Here is a 12,093-nt window from a genome sequence, read left to right as displayed (position 1 = left end):
TCTCTTAATATTTACAATTTTCCTTTGACTGTGTGATATTTTCCTTTGACTGTGTGATATCATTCTATTATATGCATGTGTAAGTTATGTTTTTTGGTTTATCCAGATTAAATATCAACCTTATGTATTTGACATATTTTCTTCTGTTCTTAGGCATTTAGAGTAACACAAGGTGGAAAATCTCCAGGTATATAGAAGGCATTGCTTGAAGTTATCAACCCATACAAGGGAACAAGTCTTCTTCAAAGCTGAAGTGTATTCCTTGCATATCTCTTTGATTTATCCTTTTCTCCTTTTCTTCTCTGTTAGCACTTCAAAGTAACAACATTGTTTATTTGGATTTATAAATACTTATTACACTATCTTCTCCAAGCACACACAATTTTAGTAAGATCCTCCAGAACAATAGCAAAAGGTGCAATAGCTGCAGTAGCAAAAGCATGTCTATAAACAACAAGAACATAATGACTCATTCCACAGTTAAATGAATCTTTTACATCTATATTGGTCGGTTTTGATCATTATTGAACACTGTTACAAGGTGTAAGAAAAATCAAAAAGATGGTTCTGTACAAATCATGTAATTGTTCATGGTATATTCAAGAAACTTCCAAACCATACTCTTGACATTATCCTTCATTGTCAAGAAAGATATGTTAAAATGTCATCAAATATACAATTTTGTAAAGTCCTTAGTGATGCAGTTAAAGTTGCATTTGAAGAATCTCCACCAATATCCATTTCTAAACTCGGTCAAATGCATTCAAAAATATATAAAAGTATAAACTTTTGTGCTAAACCTTCCAAGCTAGATTCATCATTAATATTGTTGCTTTTTTTAACAGCAAATACACTTTTATTCTAAACCTTCCAAGCTAGAGTCATCATTAATATTGATACTTGTCAAAATTGTCTATGTAGGGATGATCAAGTGCTACTTTGACAGATATTCTCTCACAGGGATTACACTTGAGCATTTTTGGCAGGTGCATAAGTGAATCCAGTTACTCCCAAAGTTTAGTAAGAAGGAAAAGAAGAAGAGACACATTATTGAACACTTAAAGTGAAAGTGAAAGTGATATGCTGTGTATTGATTGAAAATAGGTATTCTTTGTGAATATAAGGCCGCTATGTCACAAATGGGGGAATTGATAACTATGCTTTCTTAATCACTTTTGTCATGAATCATTTTAAAGTAACTTGGTTGTTGCAACAATTTTAATTTCGAAATCTTTAATAATTGTGTAGTCTAAACTAAGTAACGGAATAAATTTCTATTTGTCCGGAGTCAATAAATTTTATGTGTTTGTGATTGATATTTAATTAAAAAAGTTAAAATTTATTTTAAAATAAAGTAAAATATATATTCTCTATTTATAAATCTTGGGACAATAATATTAAATAGAGTTAAAACTGATAAGTTTTATTATAATATAGGTCTTGAAAAAGAGATTTATTTATTTATTTATTAGAGACCAATAAATATGAAGGAGTATTTATCAATTTAATTAAAAAAAATATAATCTTAGTTAATTTATAATACACAATTCTTCTACTATCTTTAAAAAATAATTATATATAAGCATTTTTAATAGACGTTTTAAATGTTACTACTCTCAAGCAAATTTCAATTCCATCTATTACTAAATTTTAAAAACTATTTTTACGTTTTATACAATTTATGCTAATTAGTCAATTAAAAGTCTTTTATAAATGAGTTGCTAGGTGTGTATTTTAAGTGAAGTTTATGTTTTTGTGACTTTTGGTAGTTTGTATAAACTAAAAGAATATTGGTAACATGTCACTGAAATAAACTCAGTGATACTTATCATGTGACTTTGTGACTTGGATACTTATAATTTATCTAATTTTAGGAGCTTTAGCTAAATTTAAGGGTATAGAAAAATTTGAATTAGTTATCAATTTAAAAATAATTGATTATATCATATGGATTATGGTTATCATTGCTAAAGACACAATAAAACTATTTTTAAAATGATTAAAAATATAGTTGATTATATCATGTGTATATAATATATTTTGTAAAATATTTTTGTTGATCAAATTTAAGTTTTAATCACATAGGACAAATATAACATTATAAAGAGTTTAAATTAATACTCTTAAGTAAAAAATATAATGAATAATAGATAAAATAAATAATTTGTTAACATTTCTTTATTACTAGATATTAACAACTTTATAAAAATAATAAATGTTATGATTTTAAATGCAACAATTCATTTCAGTAAATATAGTCAAAAAATTTAAATTAAATGAAAATAAATATAAATGAAATAAGCATGAACAAATTTGTAAATATAATATAATTATATGTTTGAATGAATGATATTAATCTTTTATGAATTTTTATGATTATAAAATAATTTATATTTAATATTTTATAATGTATGATAATATTTGTATTTTTGTCACAAATATTTTAGTGAAGTCAATTTAACTCACTATTTTCACGGGTCGCTAACTACATTAAATTTTTTATTTTAATCAACAAAATATTTGTAAATATTTATAGTTATTAATAATATTTGTGTATAATTAATCTCACAAAATTTTAATATATTTTATTTATTTAGTATCACAAATGTTACACAAATTACTTAAATAATATAATTTTTTTAAATATTATGCTTTTAATAGTTTTTATAAGGTTATTAAAATTAAAACCATTTTTATAAAGTTCCATATTTATTTCATAATAATAAAGTAACTTTCAAATACTTTTTCATGGACTGTTTTAATTTTATATAATAAAAATGAATTAAAGGATCTTACAAAAAAATAACAATTGTTGATTTTTATTATCTTCGATATTTACTTAATAATAATATAATAATATAACAATTCTCGATTTTTCAACGTGTCTTTTGAGTTATCTGTGCATAGAGCAGAGTGAAAAATTAAATTTTTATTGAAAGTTGAAATGCATATATTCAGTTTTGCATGAAAGACTTGAATCGGTTTTAATTGGTACAAAATAAATAGAAATGTAAGTAACATATATTTGATTAGATTAACAATAAAAAAATATAATAATTAGGAAATAGAAAATTCAAAAGTCAAATAAAAATTAAAGATAATTATAATAATATTACTATTAATAGTAGTTTTTAAAATAGCAAGCACTCTAATTAATTGACAAATGACAAATTTGTTAAAGAACTGTTTGTTTTTAACTATATCATACAATATAATAAAGTTTTTTATTTAAATTTTACATCTTACAAAATTATTTTAGACTTATATATATTAATAATTAAAAAAATTTCATTTTAAATTGTAAATTATAAATAAATCTAAAATATTTTTTTCTCATAAATTTAAACCTATTTCTCGCACGGGTATACACACTAAATTTAAACCCGTGCCTCGCACGGGTATACACACTAGTATCTTTAAGATTGTGTAGATGATGGTGGCAATTATGATTCATGCTGATGATTATGTTAGGAGTAAATTTCTCAAATATTGCATTGATGGTCCAAAGGAATTGTTTGCACATCAAGTGGCTCATCAATCATACATCATGTTAAAGTTTGGGAAAAGCCCATGACACAATTTGGAGTAGAAGTTACATAGAGAGAGCAAATAAATTATTTTTTTTTGTAACTGCTGAAGCTTTCATATAATGCTTGATAATATTCTTAGGAAGAAATGTAATGTGAAGTAAATCTTCAAATAATCTTATAGTAAATTTTGTTATCTTTTCTTTATTTATTTTTTATATTTTATTTTAAATTGCAAATTAGGTCTCTTCAAAACAGGGAAAACTAGATAAATTAATATTTTTTTCACAGAATTAATCATACTATTATTGTTTTTATATTTGCTTAAACTTGGCAAAAGTTTTGTACAATTTTTTTAATCAATATACAAACTTTGAAGTTAAAAATTCTCTTATCCACCAATATGATGATGAAAGTATTATGTCTTTTATCATATTGTGTTTAAATACCTCTTTGAATAGAGATATATGATTTATTTGAATTAATTTACTAGATCTTTCTAATTAATCAATCTTTAGTAATCAATCTGATATTACAAAAATTAAAACAATCATCGACTAGATAAGATCATGGGATGAAAAAGTCGGTGGTTGAACTAGAGAGTTATTGGATGAGTTATAGGTATAACTTGGATAAAATTAAATGATTGATTCACATAATTCGATTTCGATAAAAAAAAACTTTTTAAAGATATTGTATATACTAAATTGAGACGATATTTTAGAACACCATGACGCCTAAAATATGTTAAAAATATTATATGTTTTTAAAAGCTCGTCCGATCTTGTGTCTTAATGTTATTAAAAATTTTTTATGACCAATAATGTGTAATCATGAGTGTGTAGCTATCAAGGTATTAAAGTGATGCCCGCCCGCACACACACTTAAAATGATTTTACAACCTTTATCTCTTTCAAACTTTCTTGAAAATAATATCTCACCATTTTCTAATCTATAAATATAGGAATGTAAAAAATCTCTAATCAATTTGAATATGTATATAATCTATTAAGGATTGATACCTCCACCCAATCGACTAAGAATTCTATTAATCGATTGGGCTCCAAATCAGACTAATATCTTGCCTAATTAGATAGGTGTAATTGATTGGCTCTACATGCTAATCGATTATATAGCAGCCTCAATCCATTATATAGCAGCCTCAATCCATTGGGTTCTTTCCTTTTTATCCATTTTCTACTGTACAGAGGAGACCTTATACTTTCTTATAAGCTCTTACTCTATTTTAAAGGAAGAGTTGAGTAATTTGATGTTTGATAAGATTGTAATGTAATTATAAATCAAGACTCACATTCTCTTTGTGATATAGTAATTGATATAAGGTTGCAATCTGAACGTAAGTAAAAGCTTTTGGTGCAACAAGGTTATGGATTGATCTTGTGATAAAAACTCAAGTTGATAGTGAAACCGTCAAAGGAAAACTCTTGGGGACTTAAGTAGATTACATAATTTAAAGCCGAACCACTATAAATCGTGGTGTGCTCTTTCTAACTCTTCTCGTTTATTTTTGTGTAATTTATCTTCCGCTCATAAATCTCTGCTTCATCTTCTTTATTAAAGATGATCAAACTAAAAATAATCTTTTTGTAAAATGTTTTGAAAACCACTTAACACAATTCACCATTTTCCCCTTGTGTTTGAAGTCACTTGATCAACAAGTAACATCATAACCTAACTCCTTTTATATGACTAATAGTCTCAAGTAGCATCATAGCCTAACCATAACCATTTGGTGGTGCAAGGTATATTCTCTTAAAATTAGAATGATTTTGTTAACTTTTAATTTTGATGTTTGAGATTCCATTTTTAAATGACCCTTTTATTCTCACTCAATTTATAAATAATAAAGCGGTGTATATAAACATAGAAATTTGTGGACCATACATGAAAAAGAAATAGCACAATGCATTTTAAAAGCCAAATTTTGGATAACTAGTGCTTTAAGCAATAAAGAGTATAGTTATGTATTTAACTTTAGCAATGCTAATAAACCGTGAGACACCCTTAAAATGGTCTTGGAAGGCTCTTTTAAAATCAAAAGAGACAATATGAAAACATTAGTTAAAGAGTCTAAGATACCTACAAATCATGAAATAAACTTTTAAGATCGGTTCTCTCTAAATATTAAAACTCTTGTAAATCATTTAAAAAGAATTTGTCTAACAAATTTCTTAGATTTGAAAATTGGTGCTGGAAATCCAACATAACTATAATTCTAAAAGAAAAATGATATCATGACACCATTTTCATATACCTACTACCAATTTTCATACACCTATATCCAACAAATATGTAAACAGTGATTTTATTATTATTTTGATTTTTTGATATATATTTTTATTTTTTAAAAAATTATTTTGATTAATGAAATATTAAAACTTGGTTAATACGGTTCAAAGTTTTGTTAATATATATTCTAATATAAAAAGTTAATATATATATATCGTTTAGACTTTAGTAATAGTTTGTATAAAGTTAGTTAATACAGTTCATAACATGGTTAATGAGTTCTCAAACATAAATTAAATAGTAAAATAAAGTTGATTAATAGAGTATAAAAATTGGTTAATATATTTATAATTTAGTGTCTGAACATGGTTAATGCTATGTATTTTATTAGTTAATGAAATACTGAAAGTGGTTAATGAATTATATGTAAAATAAATAGTTAATGACATATATTTTTGTGGTTAATACAATTGTGAAATTGATTAATTACACAACCTTATATTTATGTTATAAAATAAGTTTTAAAAAAAATTATATTTTAAAAAAATAATATTTTTTTAATAAAAAACACTGTTTACCGTATAAATACAATGAACAGTGTGTATGTGATGTAGGTATTTGGTGTAGAAAATAGTGTCAAGATAGATTGCTGTTCTAAAATCCATTGATCCAGTGTTTGGAAGCATGTTGCCATTTTTTAGCAAATTGTGGGAAATATTGCATGATTTAAAATACTTCAAGAAATTGAAAGAAGAAGATTTTTTCTATAAGATTAAGTTCAAAATGACAGAGAGAAAAAGTATAAAAAATAAATAAATAAAAATAAAAACCTACAAAAGAAAGCGGCAATTTAGACTCATCTAATTAATTAGAGAACAAGAGAAAAAGACAAACATATCTCTTATGACAGACTATGAAGATGATGAGGTAAGAAAAGTTAAAATTAGTTTTTCCACAAATTATATTCCATATGCAAAAATCTCAATAAGAAACTAGTAGAAAAGAGAAAATTGGGAGATTGTGGAACATGATGTTTGTAAATAAGTCATAGAATTTTTCAAGACATGATGAATGCTCCCTAACTTTAATGCTAGTAGAATAATTCTAGTATCTAAGTCCAAAAATGCTCAAACTATGGAGATCTTCTTACCTATAGTCATGTCAAATTTCAAATACAAAATAGTTTCCAAAATCTTAACAGATGGCTTATCTTCCATTATGCATATCCTCATTTCTAAAAAGTAGAGATGGCTTATCAATGGTAGAAATATTAAAGAGTGTACCTGCATAGATTCCTTTACTCAATAGGATTCCTTAACTCAATAGGAATCAAGGCTAACAGTGTAGTTTCTGAGTACATCGAAGATGATCTTTCCACAATGTTGGCAAGAGTGGTTCCCTTTCATGTCAAACTTAACACATCTTGCCCCTAATGCTAGTATTAATCTTAAGGACTCTCTAATTTGGACCCATAATGAGTCTGTCCACCTCACATTAAAGGATGCATACAATTTCAAAGCCCAGTCTCTTCATGAACATAATAGGTTTTTGAATAATTTTTTCAACCTTCTTGGGCTTTAGGTTAATATTAGACTTTTTAGGCATGTTGTATTTTGCACCCCCTTTCCTCCAGAATAACTTGAATCTCAATCATTGGTTAGTAGAAAATAGATTTAATTGACTAGGCAATATATAAATCACTTACTAGAGAATCAATGAGAGTTTTTCTAATTTTTCAATTTTTATTAAGTCTACTACCTCAAAGTCTCAAGGCAACTTGAGAAACCTCCCCCTTTCGAGGAAGCAACAAGTCTTCATTGATTCTTTTAGTAGATTCCATGATTGCAGTCGTTGAATGATACCATCATCATCACCATCTTGATCATTGATGAGAGGTATCATAAACACAAAGATGTATATACTAAAGGAGCATTGAGATGAATATCTTATAGATGTAACTCCATTAACATTCTAATAAGATGGTCCTTAAAGGTCTTTCACTCTTTAGTTAGACATTGATTCTCTTAACTTGACCTCTTTAACTTGAATCTCTTTATTTGTAGTTTTGACAATATTTTTTCTCTTAATTGTCATCTTTCATTGATGTTCTATAAGGGATAGCTATAAAAGTAACAATCTCTACTTCTACCTACTAGGGGTTAGTTCACCAAAGGTAATATGTATGAGTTTTCGCATAGTCAGAGTCCTTTCGACATGAAGTAAATAGAAGAATTTTTCATAGAAGTTTTATAGACCGTGCATATAGAAGAATCATACCAAGATTAATCAGGACAACTAAGGGGTAAGATTAGGGATCTTACCAAGATTCAAAGATCCAATAATTTGTATTGTTGTCATTAGGCAAATGAATTTTCCTCATAGGAAAAGAGAAATAGAACATACTTATTTCTTCACTTGAAGAGCAATTGTTGGTATCATCATCTGCAACATATTTTTTCTTTTCTATCTTTGGTATTCATATCTTTTTGGGTCATTTGATGTTAGTGGAATACATATTAATAGCAGACATCTTTCTATTTTTACGTTCACAATGTTCTTTATAAAAGTATGAAGGAAGGTGTCCTTCTTTGCTCTCATGACTCTTTTTAATAAAGCAAAACATGAAAATATGACTGTCTTAATTACAGTAATTATATTTTAGGATTTTGCGTTAAGATGTTGGTTGGGCATTGTAAATATTGCTAAAGCTTTTACTATTGTTTTTAGTTTCATAACCAAGACTAGCCTTATTGTAAGACAGTCTTTGGTTTCCTAACAAAATAATCAATTTGTCTGTCACTTTAGTGAATTTATAAAGTGTGATTTGAAGATCATCAATTTTATTTTTCAAAATTTTACATTGCTCACACTTGATAAATTCGTCTAAAATCTTATGAAATGAGGAAGAGTTTTAAATTAGATTGTATTGTCTCTCTATAAGACTTTCTATTTCCTCCCGTAGGTTTTTATTTTTCAACTCATAAGAAGAGATAACGTCTTTGGAGGTGGAGATAGTGTATTATAATTTACTTGTTTCATTTGTTAGCTTGTTACAAATGTGAAATAAATCTTAATAGGAAAAGTAAGCAGTTACCTCATCATCTTGGTGATTTACCGTGAGACAGAGGCTTACTTCTTCTTTATCTAAAGATTTTATATCATCGTTGTCCCATGATATGTATACTCTCTTTTTGAAATTTTTTAACTTTCTTTGATTTTGGTTTCTTCTCGGGTTTTGGGGACAGTTTGGTCTTATATGCCATTTTTCTTCGCATTTATGACTTGTAGGAATGGATGAACTTTCTTCACTTTGTTTCTGTAGTCTTGAAGTTTATTTTTTGTGTCATCGGAACTCCTTGAATTTTTGAAACATGAATTTCACGAGTTTATTAATCTCACTTTGACAATCTTCATCTTCTAATTCCATATCTTCGATGTTGGTATCTTTAAGTGCAATATTTTTCCTTTTTTTTTGTTATCTTCTTCATCACCAACAAGTCTTTTCAACCCCATATCATGTTCACGCAATTTTCCAATTAGAGTATGTGTGTCCATAGTCTCCAAATTATTTGATTCATAAATCCCAACGACTTTGGGTTTCCAGTTGCAATTTAGGCATCTAAGAATTTTCATGACTAATTCCTCATTTAATAATGTTTCCCCCGAGTTCTCATAAGACTCGCGATATGAATGAATCGTGTTTGCATTTGATTTATGTTCTCTTTAGGTTTCATTTAGAAAATTTAATACTCATGTGCTAATGCGCCAACCTTGCCCTCTTTACCTCATTAGTACCTTCATGAGTAATTTTGAGGATGTCTCACATTTCTTTAGCAGTTTTGCAGTGAGAAACTCACAAGAATTCATCAAGACTGAGTGTGGTGGTGATGATGTTCTTAGCTTTCAAATTGTTTTGCACATTCTCTTTATCCTCTTTGGACCAATCCTTTTCTGGTTTGTTTACTACAACACCATCAACTATGTGTGTAGGAACAATTTCTTTCACAACCTTCCAAATACTATGATATATTCCCTCTATGAAAAACTCCATTTTCTCTTTCCACGACCCATACCCATCTCCAATAAAGGATGGGTGTTTGCTTAGTGAATAACTTGAAGTCGTCTTTTCCTCCTGAGACGATTAGTCCTTAATAGAAGTTAGGCTCTGATGTCACTTGTTGGACAAGTGACCTCAAGCACAAGAGGGAGGGGTGTAAATTATGGTATTTAAAAAAAGGTGATTAAGCTTAACCTTTCTCGATTAAGATCGTATTAATAAGTTTATAAGTGAGTAAGCGTTCGGAACTAAAGTACAGAAAAGTAAATTGCAGAAAATAAAGAGGATGAGGATAGAAAGATTCCATTAGAGAGTTATTCCGGTTTGACCGAACGTTGGCCTAGTCCTGTCCCTAAGAGGTTTTCTTGATATTATTCACTATATACTTTTGAGCTTTTAAATGTTATGCCCACGAACCTTAATACAATTTGATATTGAGATTTTGAATAGGCTTATCCCCAACCTAAAGACAACTTATACCCTAGTTTATTCTATTGAAACAATTAGAGATTTATGGCTGATCTCTTTAACCAAAACAAATATTTTTCCAATGAAGCTTAATAAACCAATAACAGATATTTATTGTTGATATCAAGAACCAAAACTCAATATCTTAAAGGTATCGCACCCTCAAGACTATAAACGGCCAACACGGCCACTGACAAATATATTCTCCTCATAAATAAGGCTTTCCTTAAAAAGCACCAAGGCAACTATAAATTGGGAAAAAAATTGAGACAGAGAGAGAGAGAGAGAGAGAGAGAGAGAGAGAGAGAGAGAGAGAGAGAGAAAAATCCCAAAGAAAATGTAAAATGTTGAAGAAAGTTTTATCATATTAGGATTAATTTACTAGATTTGACTAATTTATCAATCTAGTACTAGAAAAATTAGAACAGTCATCGAAGAGTCGATGCTGGAATTAAAAAGTTACTAGTTAAACCACATAGTTCGGTCTCAATAATAAAATTGCAATGATATTAAATCAAGTAATTAAACCACATAGTTCGGTCTCAATAATAAAATTGCAATGATATTAAATCAAGTTGAACATAGGGATGACAACAAGTCGGGTCGGGTGCGGGTTTCACACTATCCAAACCCGAACTCGAAATCGGCACCCGAACCCGAACTCAAACTCAAATACTGTTCGGGTGGCAAAACAACACGCACACCCAATGGGTTTCGGGTTTTTTCACCCAAATCCGAACCCGTAACAAAGTACGCAAAATACAATTTTCCTACAACTTTCCACAATATTATATATATATATATATATATATATATATATATATATATATATATATATATATATATATATATATATATATATATATAAGCGGGTGTGATTTCGGGTTTCGGGTGCGGATTTCACACTACCCAAACCCAAACTCGAAATATCGGGTGGCATCCGAACCCAAATCCAGTCAACTCGGGTTTTCACCCGTTGACTCAGGTCCGGGTGCGGATGGGCCGCACTGGTTCGGGTCTACTTGCCATCCCTAGTTGAACAGATGATTTTATCTCTTCTTCAAGATAACCGTGACACCTAAAATATGTCAAATATTGTAAACTTAATTACTTTCTGTGTCAATTAATTGTTTCCATTTTTCTTTAGAGAACAAATACATATGTCGACGTATGACATTTTTATTTTCAACTTGTCTTTAGATTTTAATTTCTTAAATCTATTAGTCTGTTTTAAAATTTTATTAGGCTCTCTTTCATAAAATTAGTAGTTGAGTGATAAATTAACTGATAGCTTATAGTTTATGGTTGATGACTGATAGCTATAACTTATAGCTGATAACTGATAGCTGATAAGCTAATTAAAGTGTTTGGTAAAATTAACAGTTTAACTAACTGATAAATGTAAAATGACATTAAAAAAAATTCTTAATTAATAATTAAATGTATATTTAAAATAATTAAAATTTATAAGAGTAATAATGGAATAAAATATGATAAGCTATAAGTTAAAAGATGCAAGTTCTTCATTACAAGATGCACCAGTCAAAAGCACTTTAAGCTTGTATTTGACTTTCTTTATTCTCTTATGCTCTTGTATTAGAGTGTTGTGAGATGTAGTTAAATATTTGTTTTGGAGGGTGTGGGTGTACTGGGGTCTGAAGTATTTGAGAGTATATTATGTGTTGTAAGACCATTTACAATGGAGGTGTTGAATTTTTTTTTCAATAGTTGAATTGGTACAATGGTGTGTTGAATCATATGTTAAAAGTGATGTGGATTATTTAGTGTTGA

Source organism: Vicia villosa, linkage group LG7 (assembly GCF_029867415.1).
Source record: "Vicia villosa cultivar HV-30 ecotype Madison, WI linkage group LG7, Vvil1.0, whole genome shotgun sequence".
Classification (NCBI taxonomy): domain Eukaryota; kingdom Viridiplantae; phylum Streptophyta; class Magnoliopsida; order Fabales; family Fabaceae; genus Vicia; species Vicia villosa.
This window is presented reverse-complemented; position numbering follows the sequence as displayed.